Source organism: Ambystoma mexicanum, chromosome 3q (assembly GCF_040938575.1).
Source record: "Ambystoma mexicanum isolate Mex_15411 chromosome 3q, UKY_AmexF1_1, whole genome shotgun sequence".
Lineage (NCBI taxonomy): Eukaryota > Metazoa > Chordata > Amphibia > Caudata > Ambystomatidae > Ambystoma > Ambystoma mexicanum.
In genome coordinates, this window is record NC_090926.1 from 1,264,697,315 (window position 1) to 1,264,715,192 (window position 17,878).

The window sequence follows — 17,878 nt, forward strand, 5'->3', positions numbered from 1 at the left end:
GAGTCCAACATGTTGGAGGGAATGCGGAGAAATAGCCAATTACTGGCACATGTGGTGGGGCTGCCAACACATCAAAGTATTCTGGAACGAGGTCCTGGGGTGGATTAAAGAAATAGAAGGTATCCAAAGAGACCCCGATCCCTACCTAATACTGTTTGGCCTCGAAAAAGATGAAGATGAATGGACCAGAGTGAAAGGCTTGACCCCCTATTTACTGCTCGCAGCCAGGGCCCTCTTAGTGATTAAATGGAAATCAGCAACGTCACCCGGTAAGAGGGAATGGATCGCCCTAGCCACAAACATCTATTTAATGGAGACAATAACCGCCTCCCTGCACGGCAAAGCCGCCCAATGCGAAGCTCTATGGATGGACTTTAAAAATAAATATCCCATAATAGACTCTGGGCTCCAAGCGGAGGAATCTATTGGACCCTGATGAAAAGGCAACACTCGACCGAAAACAATGGAAGAGACTCTGCAATAAGAAGCACCTGACCGACCACGCAATGGACCTCTGAATAAAACACCCATGCCTTCACAAACTTCAATGGATGTGTGCTCAATCAAGAAAGGGAGGGGGGAGCGGGGAGGGTAGGGTTCATTAGACTAAGATGGATATACTCTGAGGTACCCAATGTAACATATGCTGCATAACCATGCTTGTTCTTCTTTTAACAACAAATATATCTTCCTTGTTCTGCAAACATATGCTTACTATGGTGAAACACGTAACATGTATTCCATCTTGTTTGTTCCTTTGTTAAAACCAATAAAACCAAATTTTAAAAAAAAAAAAAAGTAATGATGCAAACTTCCTTCCGGTATCAGACACATTTGTTGTGGTGTCCAAACATGAAACAGATCAAGGCAAAGAGACGAGGAAAAGGTGGTGTCAGGAACGGAGCAGAATTTGATAACCGGTAAGTTCCTCCTCGAGACGGAGAAACTCATACTCTCTCTAAAACCTTCAAATTGTAAGGGCGATAGCTGCCCAGCCCAAATCATAAAGGATGCAGCTAGAGACCTAGCCCCCTTTATCTCCAAGCTTATCAATGCCTCCTTCAAGACCAATACAGTGCCAAATATTCTTAAAGAATCATGGGTCCTCCCCTTGCTTAAAAAACAAACATTAGACCCTACCATCCCGACCAACTACAGACCAATTACTACCATCCCTTTCCTGCTTAAAATTATCGATAGAGTAGCGTACCTTCAAATTCAGGAATACTTGGAAGCTCATATTTTTTTCTTTTTTTATTGTGTTTAGTTCATCAAAGAACCTTTACAAAATTACATCTTAATGTCAATTAATATGAAAATACAAAATCTAAAATTTCATTTACATTTAAAAGAAAGTACAAAACTTAATTTTCGATTCAAAATTATTTGAATGCTCCAATATATGCATACAGACACTTTTCTTAAAACAGGACTTATAGTTATTCACTTAATTTTCATCAAACATGGTCTAACCGGTTTCAAGTGCTAGTTGATCTTTTATCACTTTAAGAATTTCGTCAGACTAATAACCAGAATAGAATTGTTCCCCCACATACACTTATTCCATAGTATAGCCCTAGATAGTTCCGATCCCGAGTACCAATAACTTCTGAATTCCTTAATTCTTACCAACTCAAAATGGATACAATACATCACAAGATGTTTCAAAGACTCAACTGATTTCAGAACACAACAAAAACGACATTCACTACTTTGAATTCCATTCTTTTTCTTATATTTAGTCCATTTAGATATGCGCTCATAGGCACAAAACTGATTTAATCTGAAGCGCATGTATAGACCCCTTGCAGCCAAACAGGGAAATTGGAGGATGTATCTAGGTAATTCACCCAGTTTTCTTCTAAATAGGGCATATTCTTTATAAGATTTATATTCAGCAATTCGATCGGATTGAAGGCACCAGCTGAAACATTGAAATTTCTGCTTGTTTGAGGGAATACAAGATATAACATCTTTCTTGGATATGGTAACCATATCTAAAAGTTCATACATTTTTCTTACAAAATTGGATAGAGCTGGTAATGATCCTGATGCTATAATATTATTCAGGTCTTCATAGAACAAATGTTTTGGGGGACACAGCATCTTGCTTTAATTATTTAATAACCCCCAATTTCTTTTGGCCGAAAGTGGTAGGAGACCCAGTTCATGCCGTGTTATATCATTTGGGATTGTGTTTGCCAGACACAACACCCTTTTCCATAATTTTCCCTGAACGATGTCTAACAGGTCATCAATATCTGTAGTGCATATGTCAAGAATGTACAGAATACTTGGTTCAATCTTTAACAAATAAAATTGAATAATAGGGACTATTGAGAAAGTACAATATTTTCTGTAAATGATGCACATCTGAGCGGTCAAGGGTTTCAGTTTCTCACCTAAAAGCTCTTTCCACCAAGTTTTTGAATCCTGATCTGTTGGTGTATAACCGAGGTATCTTAATCCCTTAACTACTTCAAGCTCCACCATACCAATCGACCAGTTACATTTCTTTATTTTCGTCTTCCCATCAGAAAGAATTATAATGTTCGATTTTGCTTGATTAATCTTTAAGTTAAGTGATTCAGCAAATAAATAGAAGGAATTTAGTTTGTTTTGCAATCCATGCGGAGTTTTGTTGAACAACAAGTCATCCGCAAAACCTATACAGTTTAGTTTGAGGTGGGCTAATCGTGCAGGATAACTTGTTATATCCTTCCATATATGATCTACGTCGGAAAGGTATAGATTAAATAATATTGCGGCTAAAGAACAGCCTTGTTTTAGCCCAATTTCTGTATGGATAGGCTCTGTTAGAGTACCAATTTTATTCAATCGGGCCCTATAGTAGGTTTTTGAATGCAATAAGGTGATCAGGGCTACTAGATGTACCGGATTCCACTTCGAAACATTTTGTTCCAAAGTATTTCTCTTATTACAGTGTCAAAAGCTGCACTCAAATCAAGTGCAGCCATATATACTGCCCCTATAGCCTTTCGTTTGGTTTAACACTGTAATAGCGATACAATAGTGGCATTCAATGGACAACCCATGGATTTCCGGAAACCTATTTCATATTTGGACGGGATGTTGTTAATATAAAGAAAATCTTGTAGTTCCTTAAAGATTAGTTGTGAGAAGAACTTCGAAGAGGCATCAGTTAATGCAATAGGTCTAAAGTTCGATGGTTCATTCATACTGCCCTTTTTATATACGGGGACAATTATTGCAGAGCACCAGGAGCATGGTCTGTTTGGTGTAGAATATAGTATCACGTTTTATTTTAAGAATTCTCGCCCATAGATGCGGATCCATTTTTATTACACAAGAGGGGATCCCATCAGGACCTGATGCCTTAGAGTCCTTTAGTTTAGCGATTGCATCCACAATATCCTCTATAGACCAGGGACAACACTCTTGAATTAGTTCTGAGCATTTAGGGGTATATTCACTATAAAATATTTTTGGTAATTCAAATTTCTTGGTAAAATATTGAACCTAAGTGGAGGCTAAAATTGCTGGTTCATTATAATTATAGGAGGCATTTAGAGTTCTGATGAGAGTCCAGATATTTCTTGTATCAAGGGCTAAAATGTTGTGCATCATACGCTGATTATCTTTAATCGCAGTTACATATCTGAATTCTTTGATCTGATTTTTATATCGATTAAAGATACGTTCTTTTTCTCTACCATACTCCTCAAAACCCAGATTCAATCTGGTATGCTTTTTCATATTGAGGTTTCTAATGATCTTAAAATGATGAATTTGCAAATTAAAGGCATGTCTGTGTTTTTTAGGAGTCGGAATAGGGTTATGAGCCCACGCAATATTCATTACATACATGTTGATACTACTACTAAATTGCCTTTCCGTCTCCTCGTCCATGCCTAGATAGTTATGCCCAATAAATGCAAAAAGCGGATCCTCCTTGATGTACTTAATAAGTTTCCTACAGGTGTATTGATTCCATCTAATAGAGCAACCCGAACCTTGAGTCTCTATTAGTTGTAACGACATCTCTGAATCTAGGCACCAATCAGGGATATTTAAGTTCATAGAGATGGCAGAGTGATCCCCATATCCATGTTCTGTGATATGCACTGGTTCGGAGATGTTCCGAATAAAAGTTGAGATAAAAAAGTGGTCTATGTATGAACGGAGATCACCTTGCCTCCAAGTAGAAGGATAGGTGCTAGAAAGGGGGTGTACAAGCTGGATGTCCCATCCCAAGAAATAATTCACCCACTTTTGTCCATTTTTAATTATCAAGGGAACATTTATATTACCCAGATTCTCATTTGAGCCCTTACTTTTATAACACAAGGAATTAAACATCTAATGTATTAACCATTTGATCCCAAGTAATTGTTAGCCTATTCCAGTAAATGCAAAAGATTACTATAGTTAGTTCCGTTAAATTCTGTGGATTCAATTGCAGAACCATCACACCTCCATCCTCATGTAATAACACAGGATTATATTTGCATTCATTGCTAACAAGTATTGCTAGACCGCCTGAGGGCATGACCTTAGGTCCTTTCGTAGCTTTGGAAGCTCATCACCTATTCGGATTACGGCAATCTGGCTTCCGCCCTCTTCATGGCACAGAAACAGCCTTACTAGACCTCAAGACCCAACTTGACGAGTTGAAGGACAACGGGAAAACTGTGTCCAGTCAAAGGGTCGAATACATTGTTTCGAATTACAATAGATCTGAAACAAAAGGACTGAAAAAAAGGTTAAATGCCTTTTTTTAAATGTATTTTTATTTTTTGGTTTCCGTATAGGAAAAAAAAGTGCTTTTTACACCAAACACGGGGGTTTTGGTGGGGACCTCCCAAAAAAAAAATATTCAACCTTTTTTTCCCCTGTCCTTTTGACTCGAAATTATTGTATTAGAATCAATTGCAGTCAACCCTTTCCTACAACTTACAACCCAGGAAAACAGCTATGCTACTTCTGATGGACCTATCAGCAGCCTTTGACCTGGTGGATCACGCAGTCCTTAGGTCGGCTGCCCATTTCTCAGGGGATGCCATAGCTTGGGTCCATTCCTTTCTAGCCAACCGCACAATGGGAGTCTTTTCCCCATCACCCTCCTCTGACCCTATTCAAATATTGTGCGGAGTACCACAGGGATCCTGTGTTTCACCCACTATGTATAACATTTTTTACTAAGCCTCTGTTTGATAAGTTGGACAGACTGGGTGTCACCTACACAAATTATGCAGATGACACCCAGATCCTCATTCCTCTTTCGGGCAACTTTCTTGAGGACACAGCTTTAGTAAATAAGATATACCTCCACATTCAGGCATGGATGCCATCCCATGGCCTCTGCCTGAATGACGATAAAACTGAGATACTGATCTTAGGATCTGAGATGAACCTCAAAAGACGTAGCCCTAGTTATGCCTCCTTCAATATTGACAATAACTCCATCAACGTGATGCCTGCTGTTAAAACTTTAGGTTTCTACCTTGATTCCACACTCACCTTTAAAAAACAAGTGAACTCACTTGCATCTTCAACAGCCTACACTTGCAAACTGATCCGAGCCTGCAGACAGTTTTTCTCCGAAACTAGCTGTATTACCTTGGCCAATGCTCTCATAATGCCCAGACTGGATTATTGTAATGCCTTGTACTCGGGTGCCAATAAATACGTCCCGGATAAAATTCAAAGATTGCAAAATAATGCCCTAAGAGCAGTGTGAACATGGAAGACCTCCGTCGACCAAGAACCACCTGATGGTAACCAAGGACCGCCGTGAGCTTAAGGACCGCCGTGAAAATTGTAAATGCAGCCGCCATACACCCGGCCACAGCCGCGAACTGCGGAGGAACGGCGTCCGCGACTCAGGGTCCAACCACGTGGCAGAACCCGGTAACCCTGATTCCGAATGGGAGATGAATGCCGCACACGGCGGAACGCTCTTGTCTAACACCTCGGGGATAACCAAAGTCCCTGAATCAGACAACACCAACCATAACACCGGCTGGAGTGATATCTGCTCCCCGCGCATGCTACGTAATGGACTCACCTGCGGGTCTTCCGAACAGCAACCAGGTCCAAGATGGGAGGACATGGGTGGAGGCAGAGTGGCAAACCTCGATCAGTGGAAAAGGGGGCGGGGCTTGAGGGGATTTTTATAGATGTAGTAACAACGCTGCTCCTGATTGGTTGACTGCTGTCTCACCCCTATATAAGAAAGAAACTGACGAGGGATTGTGTGTGTTCTTTTCCCACTGTTTCAGAACAGGCAGACTGACGGAGAGAGAGACACACAAGACACTCTCTGGGCCTACAAGGACTGAGAGGAGGCCTCATCCATATAGAAGAAGACTCACATAAATCTCCTGTTATTCAAATTTCTTTTCCTTTCATCCTTTTACCTGAATAAAGGAATTTTTGATTTCTCCATCCCTGCCTTCCTGCCTCATCCTTACAAGCAGCATTAAATATCCCCAACAGAGATCACATCTCTCAATCCAGAAGAGACGTCCACTGGTTAAAAATAAATGACAGGATCTTCCTTAAAACAGTTTCACTCACGTCCAAATGCCTGAACAACTTAGCACCTCCATATCTTTCAGAAAGAATAAACAGGAGAATCGCTACTCACCCTATGAGATCAGATAACGCCCACAAATGAACCACAGCTGGTGGTTCCAGTTTCCCGGTCAAAGCAGCACAATCCTGGAATGCTCTTCCCCCAGATCTCAGAACGGAACAACCCTACTCCAAATTTAGATGCAATGTACTTAAATGGCTATGAACAAATGACTCCCATCCTGCCCTGTCCCTTACCTAGACTGCTCCCCTCCCTGACACTTGTTATCCTCTATCACACTCACTGTATTTGCTACGCACTTCAATAATCCGACTGCAAATGTATTATACTTTGTGTGACCCACAGCTCCTGCCACTCTACTGTAACCTGGATGTGGCTGTAAATAATATTTCTTGTATGTATGCATATGTACCTTACATGTTCTGTAACTAAGCTTTAAGTTTACTTGTCCTGTTGCGCCCAGCTACCTAAGGGTTTGGTGTGCATTACCAAATAAATAAACAAAACAAAACAAACAAACAAGGGGAGGGACCTGGCGTCTGGAAACCGAGAAGGCAAAACCAAGGCAATCCGTAGAGCAGTCCAAAACCGAGGTACCAAGAAATCATAGGAAACACAGAAAACGTAGCGCGACTTAATGAGGAAGATCACAGTTAAGTAGGGCATGAACAGTGTTAACAGTTCATTCATATAACTTTCTGCAAGTGACAGAAGGCACGTTGTGCGTGAATCACGTGACTGTGTCGGACTCTGAGATGCTGGGAAATGTAGTGCCTCCGGTGTCAGGATTGTATTAGATGCCAAGGCAACCTCCAGGTACTGCTGGCAGGACGGTGGGACACTGGATTTGTACTCCGGGTCATGACAGTACCCCCTTGCAAAGGAACCCTATACCAGGCACAATGAAGGCGGCTAGACTAGAACAAACGCAAGAGGTGAGGAGTGTGCAAGTTAGAGGCAGGTTCCCAGGTCCTATCTTCTGGACCTTACCCCTTCCAGTCCACCAGGTAATACTGTACACCCCTGCGAAGTCGAGTGTCAAGAATTGCATGGACCTCGTACTCATCCTCACCATGGACCCTGACCGGAGCAGGTGCGGAAGGAAGCCTAGTGCCCGGAACACATGGGCGAAGAAAGGAGGTATGGAAGACTGGGTGTATCCGCCACCGGGCCGGGATGTCCACCCGCACTTCAGAACCCTATAAGGCCCAACATAACAGGGCAATAACTTACGCTTGCCCCGGATGGATAAGTGCTTAGTAGAAAGCCAGGTAGATAGAGAGGAGTCGGAGAGCAACACTTATCAGCGTGAGCCTTGGCCCGGGACTGGGCAGTGCGTAAATGAGCCTCCACTGATGAGCGAATCGTCACCAGGGAGTCACAAAGTGTTTTGGTTGTGGGCACCTGTTCCAGGGAAGGTAGGACAGGCGGGAGAAACCTAGGATTCAACCCATACATAGCATAGAAGGGTGAACAGCCAATTGAAGAATGCCTAGAGTTATTGTAGGCAAACTCAGCTGCTCCCAAAACCGCTAACCAGTCAGGCTGGTGTTGTAAACACAAACAATGCAGGAACTGTTCCATAGTAGCATTAGTATGTTCCGTTTGACCGTCGGTCTGAGGATGGTACGCTGAAGAAAGGCGTGCATCAATGCCCAGAGATTTAATCAGTGAACGCCAACATGGAGATGTAAATTGAGAACCGCGGTCAGAAATCATTACCGTAGGAAGTCCGAAATACCGGACCACGTGGTCAAACAACAAAACTGCCAATTGTGTGGCGTAGGGAACGCCATGTCAGGGTATGAAGTGGGCCATTTTAGTGAAGACATCTACGACCACCAAGATGGAGGACTTCTCCTTCACTACAGGTAGAGCCGTTACGAAGTCGAGGGTCACCATGTGCCAAGGGTGAGGAGGTAAAGGCATTCTCATCAGGAACCCTACTAGCTTCCCTGGTTGTCTTTTGCATTGGACGCAGGTGGCACAATGTGAAACATACAGATTGCCATCTTCCGTCATACCTGGCCAGTAATACCAGCGGCGTAAAAGATCATAGGTCTTAGCTTGCCCTGGGTGTGCAGCAAGGGGAGAATCATGGGACCATTCCAAAGCCAATGTCCGGATGTGGTTGTCGGGTAGGTACAATTTCCCTTGTACATACGGGAGACCCGAAACAAGACAGATGCCCAAAGTGTCTAGGAGAGAGGACTGATCCCTTGCCCATTGTTTTAGTTGGTTCAGAAGGGAAGTAGACACAGAACAAACACAGATCACAGAACCAGAGGGCAGAATTGTCAGTTGTGGTTTGGGTGTGTCTAGATCCACGCCAATGCGAGATATTGCGTCGGTCTTGCCGTTCCAGGGACCAGGACGGTACGTGACCATAAAGCCAAACAACGTGAAGAACAGATGCCAGCGAATCTGTCTTGCATTGGTACATTTGGTATTTGACGGGGCCTGTACGTTTCGATGGTCCGTATAGACGACAATGGGATGCCGAGCTCCTAGGAGATAATGTCTCCATTCCTTGAACGCAGCTCGAATTGAAAGCAACTCCCTTTCCATGATAGTGTAGTTGCGTTCTGCCTCAGTTAATGACTGGCAGTAGTAGGTCACTGGATGTAGTAGGAGTGAGGAGGGGCACACTTGGGATAGAATGGCTCCAACCACCACGGCGGAGGCATCGGCTTCCACAACGAAAGGGAGAATAGGATTAGGGTGCTGTAGGACTGGAGCGGTAGTGAATACCACCTTTAAAGTCTGGAAAGCCGCCTGCGTGGTCTGATTCCAACAAAACGGAACCGAGGGGCTCGAGAGGGGTGACAATTTCCGAAAAGGAGGCAATAAAGCAACGGTAAAAGTTTGCCCAGAAACGATTGCAAAGCTTTTACAGAAGACTGAACAGGCCAGTCCCAAAATGCTTGCATCTTGGAAGGACACATGTGCACTTCTTCAGCAGGGATACAAAACCCCAAAAATTCAACCGAAGAGGCGTGAAACACACACTTCTCTAGTTCAGCAAAAAGAGAGTATTCACGGAGACGCTGCAAGGCTGAGCGAACATGTTGCACATGTTCTGGGAGGTTCTCAGAGAATATCAGGATGTCATCCAGATATATCACCAAGTAGCAATCCAACATGTCATGGAAAATATCATTGAAAAAATGGTGAAAAGTAGCCAGGGCATTATTACATAGCCCGAAGGGCATACAGCAGTACTCGAACAGGCCGAATTTGGTTTTAAAGGCAGTTTTCCATTTGTCGCAAGTTTGAACTCTCACCAGATTGTATGCCCCTTTTAAATCAAGCTTGGTGAACACCGTGGAAGGAGACAACTTGTGCAACAGTTCTGGAATGAGAGGCAGGGGGTATTGATTCTTGATGGTTATCTTGTTAAGGGCCCTATAGTCCACACAAAGATGCAGGTACCCCTCCATCTTTGGTACAAAGAATATTGGGGAGGCAGCAGGGGAACGAGAAGGATGGATATGACACAACAACAAGGCTTTTTCAATATACTCCCGCAGATGTTCTTCCTCTTTCTGAGTGAGGGAGTATATACGGCCATGTGGGGTGACGGCTCCGGGTACCAAATCAATGGGACAATCATAACTCTGATGAGGAGGACGTTTTTTGGATAGGCCTTTATCAAAAACATCCACATAAGTCACATGCTCAGCAGGTAACACAGGAACGGAGGTATGCGATGTGGTGTTGATCGAAAGAGAGGCAATTACCATGGCTAGACAGGGTGAGGATGCGGCAGCAAGATGCTTCTGAAGGCAATATGGGGCACAATACTCAGAAGAAAAGAGGACTGTTTGTTGGACCCAGTCGATAACAGGGTTATGGGTTCGTAGCCAAGATATCCCAAGAATAACCCCAAACTGTGGGGTTGAGATAAGGTCATAAGTGACCCATTCGGAGTGTCCTTCGGAAGTGGACATCATGATGGAATCAGTACTTTCAGTGACATATCCCGAAACCAAGCAGGAGCCGTCTATGGCCTGCACCTCTTCAGGTATTGTCTTAGGGAATAAGGACAAGCCGTGGTCTTTGGCTAATTAGATATACATGTAGTTGCCACTAGCACCAGAATCTATCATGACCGGGCATGAGAATGAATACTTGGCCGATGTAGAGAAATACATAAACAAATAGATGTGTGAAGACAGATAAGAACCATCCAAACCGATCTTAAGCAGACTCATCCCCCTGGTTCGGTTCAAGGACGTGTCTTGGCGTTTCCCATCACCTTCAACTATCTCTTTGGGCACACACGTATGTAATGACCCGACTGGCCATAATAAAAACATAAATTGTTTTCCAACCTCCTTTACCTCTCTGCTTTGGTTAGCGGGCCCCTAACAGCCCCGATCTGCATCGGCTCGGTATCTCCAGATATGGTTGCAGAAGGGGTTTTGTTTCTCAAGGGACGCATGTCGGGGGCTCTCCGCTCATTCCTTCATTGCTTGAGCCGGGCATCCACCTGTAGTACCAGATCCAACAGTTCTGGAAACCCGGATGGAACGGAGGGTACCACTGATTGTCACAAGTCTCTCCCCTTCTCACCTGCTTTTGTTGTTTGCTTGCGACCTTCTGTGATGTCTTCTTTCTCACGGTCTGGGATTTCTACAAACCCGAGCGCTGGTCCTCGGATTCCAGCATGAGGTTCGCTATCCAACTTCCGGGAACGTTCAGAAGTCCAGGGCAGATACCAGGAAGGAATGATGCTCGCACACAGAGGCACGGAACGCCGTGATCCGAGAGTGGAAGAAAATCCAGGAAGTTCGGAGGTAAGGTAGAGGAATGGGAGGAAGGAAGGGGAATTCAAGGAACCGGGAACCAGGAATCAGAAGAAAACCCCGAGGGAACTCCGGCAACACACGTCCAACTACAGCAAGCGGTAGCGTTGAGACGCGCAGAGCCGCGCAGAGCCACGGGGGCGTGTCTGTTTTGTAGAGCGTACAGCGTGGAGCGTAGAGACTGGCCAGCAGCATTCCGTTTCAAGCGGCAAAGTTGGAAGGATCACTGTATTCAATCCCCTATGTGTCAGGGACCAGGAAGTCCAGAAGGGACGCAGACGACGGTTCATGACACTGATAGAGCGTCCTTAAGATCCTCTGAGAGCCCCTTATAGAATACTGCAGCCTTCTTTGATTTGGGCCAAGTCGTTTCGGCTGGCAATTGATTGAAACGAGCGCGATACTGCAAGAGGTCTTGTTTTCCCTGGACGATAGCAAGAAACTTCAGATCGAATGCTTGTGACTTATAACGAGCGTCAAAGACGGCATTCATTGTCTGTATTAGAGTATCAAATTCATATAAGGCAGGATCATTGGCCTCCAGAAGAGGGTTGGCCCAAGCAGCGGCTGTGCCACCCAAGTGGGACAGTACAAATGCCGCTTTTGTGGTTGCATCAGGGAAAGCCAGAAGTCTGCAGAGGAAATGCAGATGACACTGGTTAACAAACGTCCGGTAGTACTTTGAATCGTCCAAAAAACGCTCCGGTGGAGCCAATGGAATACGGCCAGGGAGAACAACTGGTGTTGGAGCGGATGGTGGTGGTTGAAGGACCGGAGGGGATGCGGCAGCAGCTGGAGCTTCCCCAAATTCCTCATCAGGGGGGAAGTGGTTGCACAAAGCTCTGTAGCACGTCCATGCGCTGGTGCAGCGTATCATGGGCAGATGCCATATCAATATGTAGGGCCGAAAAGGCTTGCATCAATGCGGCCATAGGGTCTGCCCCGGATTCCATACCGTTAGGCTGTATTTGGCCTCCTTAATCTGTCATGAACCACTAGAACGATGAGCCTGCTCTAATCACTTCCTAGTAGTTGGTTCAGTCGTAGCCCGTGGACCGATAACAAAAAAACCTCCCCCCAAGAGCACAGCTTGCAGGGTAGGAAATACACCTGACAGCCCAGGGGCTTGGGTGAAAAGTCAGGAGCAGCAATAGAGCTAGAGAAAAAAGGTAAGGTCAAAAGGTCAAAAATCAGAGCACTTGATAACGTAGTGCACCCGCGAGCCCCACCCAACACAACCCCACTCTACCTGCAGTTTATGGTGAAACTGCAGAGAACCTACTTGACTGTGATGACAGTGAAAGAGCAGGGACTTGTATGTGAAGACGGAAGAAATGTCCCCAAGTATTTTTCTCAGTGAAGAAGTTCCAAATAACCTATCCCGAACGGCACGAGGGCGCAACTAACCAGTGTCCATAGCAATCCACCAGGAGCAGCAAAGCGTCCATTCAGGCAATCCAGGAGTGAAGGAGGAAAAGGTGACAACAAGGGTAGAATCAGCAGAGCGTCCAGTACCCTTAGTAGAGGTGAAAATGGTGCATGAAGTAATCCAGCTGCGTAGCGTCCAAAGGGTAAAAGGAGCAAGAAACCTTAGGGCACAGTGAAGAGCAGTGAAGAAACAGGGGCGCAAAAGGAGAACAGGGAGTAGTTCAGCAAAGTGAGTCAACGGTGGGACTCAGAGGGACGGAGGTGAAATAGAACGCTCTCAAAAAGTAACGATGCAAACTCCCTTCCGGGATAAGACACACCTGTTGCGTTGTCCAAACATTAAACAGATCAAGGCAAGAGACAAGGAAAAGATTCTGAGGGAAATCACAGAGGTGGTGTCAGGAACAGAGCAGAATTCGGTAACTGGTAAATTCAACAAGGGGATGGACCTGGCGTCGGGAAACGGAGAAAGCAAAACCAAGGCAATCCGTAGAGCAGTCCAAAATCTAGGTACCAAGAAATCATAGGAAACACAGAAAACGTAGCGCGACTTAACGAGGAAGACCACAGTTAAGGAGCGCTTGAACAGTGTTAACAGTTCATTTATATAACTTTCTGCAAGTGACGGGAGGCACGTTGTGCGTGAATCACGTGACTGTGTTGGACTCTGGGATGCTGGGAAATGTAGTTCCTCTGGTGTCGGGATTGCATTAGACGCCAAGGCAACCTCCAGGTACTGCTGGTAGGACGGTGGGCCACTGGATCTGTACTCTGGCTCATGACACACACACAACATAGGTGTTTATGCAATCATCATTATTCAATAAACACCCTTGAACATTGTACCTTTTGTGTCTTTCTTCACTTGTGATACCATGCCTCCCTTACACCTGCCTAAGCCTCATATGGGCCCCCCATTAGGTATGACATCCAGGACCTGTCCAGAGGTCAGGATTGATGTGAGGCAGGGCTGGAGCTGTTGGGGCAGGTGGTGAAAGCGAATGGTTTTGTGGAAATCGGGACACTGGAGGAGAGCCTGCTTATCGGCAGGCTGTTTGTGTTTAAATATCTCCAACTGAAAGGAGTGTTGATGGCAGCTAAGTGGAAGGAGAAGATACAACGGGGACTGACAGAGACTGTTGAACAGTTTCTGACAAAATGTTAAAATCAGCAATAATCTATGTACTGTGTCTGTGAACCTTTGTCTACTGTTTTGTATTGAATTGACTGCTAATAGTCAATAAAAATACTGTCCGACATTGGTTGTGCTTAATTTATGTATGTTGTGAGACAGGCATATCATCAAGAGAGGACACAGATAACACATTTTGAATTCAACAGTAGAATCTTTATTAAGTATCAGGATGGGTGGGAACTCTATGTCCGTACGTCCAAATCAAACGTTTGTCTGTGTCAAAACCTTTGCCTGCTCTCACGTCTAATACAAAAATATAGAGTAGGGTTATTCTAACTCAATAGTGTTCAACACAATGTCTGGAGCAGCCTCTAGCTCCCTTACCCAAGTTCAGGATACAGTTCCAACAATTATGGGTTTCAAATGTTCCATCAGGACGTGGGCTTCTCTTCCACCAAGTTTCAAGCACACTTGTTTTTTAGTATTCAAAGTTCAAAAGGAGCCCAGGGTTCCCTTCTTCAAGCACTGGATCACAAAGCAATGTTCCAAAGGAGCTCAGGGTTCCCTTCCCCAAACTTCAAGGACTAGTTCACGGAGCAACCTCACAATGTTCAGCTTTATTTTGCTTCAGGGTTGTGTGCACAATTCTTCTGGATTGGTTGGGGCTTCCTGGTCTAGGTGCAGTTGACAGGCCACACGGCCCACTCATTACAGGTCACGCATTCTTTGCCCCAGATTTCTGCCACCTTGACTTAGATTGGTTTGGTACTTCACAACCAACTCCGAAAGTCACAAGTTTATAGATTCATGGTTTCTCTTTCTTGGCACTTCCTTGGTGCTCTTTTCTAAATTCCACTTTATTAGTTTTCATTTACAGCACTCACTTCCACTTATTCAGTTTACTTTTGCTCGGTCAGCATTTTGCTCACACTTTACTGGCGTCCCTTGGCTGCTCGTTCATAGCTTTCATTCTCGTTTTCACGGCATTAACAGTTCATATTACTTTCTTAGTATACTTTATTGATCAGAGAACTTTGAACATGTAAAATTCCTTCAGATAGGACCTCTCTGATATATTGTTTCTACAAAGCCCACGTTGAACATTGCATTCATTTCGCTTCATTCTTCTGCTTTGATCAGAGACTTTCGAGAATGTGCTGATAGCAACGCGACCACTCCGATACAGTGTAACTTTCATACGCGCACCAGGTTTCTCATATTCTCTGAAACTCACTGGTCACAGCGCTTTTTTCTTTAGCTTCCTCATTGTGATGATTTCTTATATTTGAGGTCAGGGTCTCACCGCCTGCTCCCCAGACACCCCTGGACTGATACTTCCATTCAGGGGAACGGCACTGTTTGGTCACAGCAAAGGGATAGACACTCTACACGGTTTCCTTCGCCTGCCTTCACCGGCTCCCTGGAGACACTGCTCCCTCACCACGCGTTTCCACTCTGCTTCACCGTGCAGTCCTTCAGCGTCTCGGTGTTCCGTTCTCCTTTGGTTTCTTGATGGTGGGGCTGGCATTCCTGCTGCTCTCTCTCCTTTCACCAAGGCAGATCTCTCCTTTTATATACCTGAGGCCCATCAAGGGGTTTCAGGTATGATTCACTCGCCTGGATTGCCTGATTCCAATGTGACCAATTACTGGGACATACCTGACCTTCACCCCTGTAGTCCTCAGGATCCCTCTTCTTCGTACCAGTACTATAGTGGTGTTTCCTATAGGTAGTCTGTATTACTCTCTGAGGTATCTTCTTCTCCTCAGTACTTTGTGCCATTTCAGGGGTAAAATTAGGATATGTACAGCAATATCCTACAAAGGCTGAGGGAGGGTAGTGTGAGAAACCTGACAGTGTTCTCCCACCTACTTCCCCGGGATCCTCTATTCAGGTGGCATGGGAAGGGCCATCGCTTTGGATCCCGACCCTGGGGTTGGACAAGTGAGGGGGGATCACCTGGGTGCGGGTTCATGGGGGATTGGTAGGAGAACACCCAAGGGTGAGACATGGTACTCTACCCTTTTCCCATTACAACTCAAAGCCCTCTCCTTTTCATGGGGCATTTCCAAACCCATTCCATTTCCCCCTCCAACTAATACTGGGACGAGGAAGAGGCAACCGGGAGCAGTGACGATTACCCATAGAAATAACATGAGGAAAGTAAGGTAAACCTACTATAGAAAGAACTCAAGTTGTCCCACTAATAGAGTCTGACAGGGTCAGGCATTTAATAATGACCACGCACACCTGACTCCACTTGACTGTTCAACTATAATAGGTGTTGTTTTTCACAAGGTAAGGAGCGAGCTGGGGATGTTGTCTGGACCAAAGAGGCCAAGGAGAAGAAAGCAGCAAGACCTGAAGCCTGGAGGAGAACAGCATGCTGAGACGCTGACCAAGTGTTTCTGAGGGGCTGCAGCGTGGCTAAGGAGCCATGTCTCCAAGAAGTCGGTGCTCGGTCAGAAAAGCGCTTGTTCCCTTGGGACTTGTGCCTGTCCCAAGGGTGTCTGAGTGGCAAATGGTGAGACCCTGACCTCAACTCTGTATATCCAGAAGGACCGCTCATCAACGCGACGCTGCCTGGTGAGTTTCATGTCAGAGAGAAATTTCGGAGTGTGCGATTGACTGGAGTGGTAGAAAGCGGTACAGAGTGGAAAAGCGAGAGAAAGCTTGTACATCGGCACAGAGCAGAAAAGTGAAAGAAGCGAGAGGAAGCTTGTAGAGCGGTAAGGAGTGGAAAAGTGAAAGGAAATATGAGAAACAAAGCGCAAGATACAGATAAGGAAATCAACAAAAGGAAAAGGTGCTATCGGAAAGTAAAGACATTAAGAAGGTGCAAGTGTGCACGAGAAAGCAAGAAAAGTGCAAGTGTACACGAGGAAGAAGCAAAGGAAACAAAGAAGAACAAGAAAGGATGCAGGAAGCACCTGAAAGTGAAAGGTTAAAAAAGCAAGAACAAGGAATCAAGAGAGGGGCTAAAGATCAGAGTGGTCTCGCTTAGTAGGAGCAAAGAACCTGGCATTTTCGAAAGTCTCTGATGCTACCTCCTAAATGGATTATATGTGAAAGAACTGTATATGAGAGAAAGGTACATCCTGACAAGCAGAACGTGTGTTTAAAACTAGAAGGGAACCCTGAGAGGCCCAGGTTGAACTTGTATTTGAATTCAAGAGGGCCTAAGCTTGGGGAAGGGAACCCTGAGAGTGATATGAACCGTTCACCAACCTGGTCGATATGGCATAGGTGGATGAGAATGCATGTGAATCCATTATTAATCACATCCAAGATGGAGCTGAAAAGACCCTTCCAGAAGTCCAGACTGCAGTCTAGTGTTTTCCAAGATGGCTAGTCTATTAACAGGAGCCCAGCTCCTCAACACACTCTAGTGATGCTTCTCACTTGAAACGGTAGCTCCTGTGTTTTGCTCTGGTTTCACGCACCTTGCCTTGTTCCAGGTAAATCCAAATCTTCTCATACGTTCCTATCTCTCCTCGCTCCACTGTGCTTCTTTCCCTCACTAGCCGTCGTCACGGCCCTCTCCTCTGTGCTTTCTCCTTTTCCCTTTGTGCCTGTTTCTCTCCTGTCCTTTCAACTCCTACTTCCCTATTTCCCCTTTCTTTCCATTTTCACAGAACCTATTTACGCTCTGATACTCCTAAAAGTATTCTTAAGTCTTTGCCCACTTGGATGCACACGCTTAATTCCGGCTGTGCCGTCCCCTCTTCCTTCTGCGGCCCAGCAACGGTTGCGTTGTGCACTTGCTGACTTTCTTGCCCGCCGTGGCCCAGCTACGGTTAAGGCAACACGCTCACTCTCCGGACACTGTACTCAACCACTCATAATTCCGGCTATCGGGTTTTCCATCTCTCTACATAGTAACGGTTGAGGTATTTCATAAGCTACAGGCCCTGAATCTAATCTACT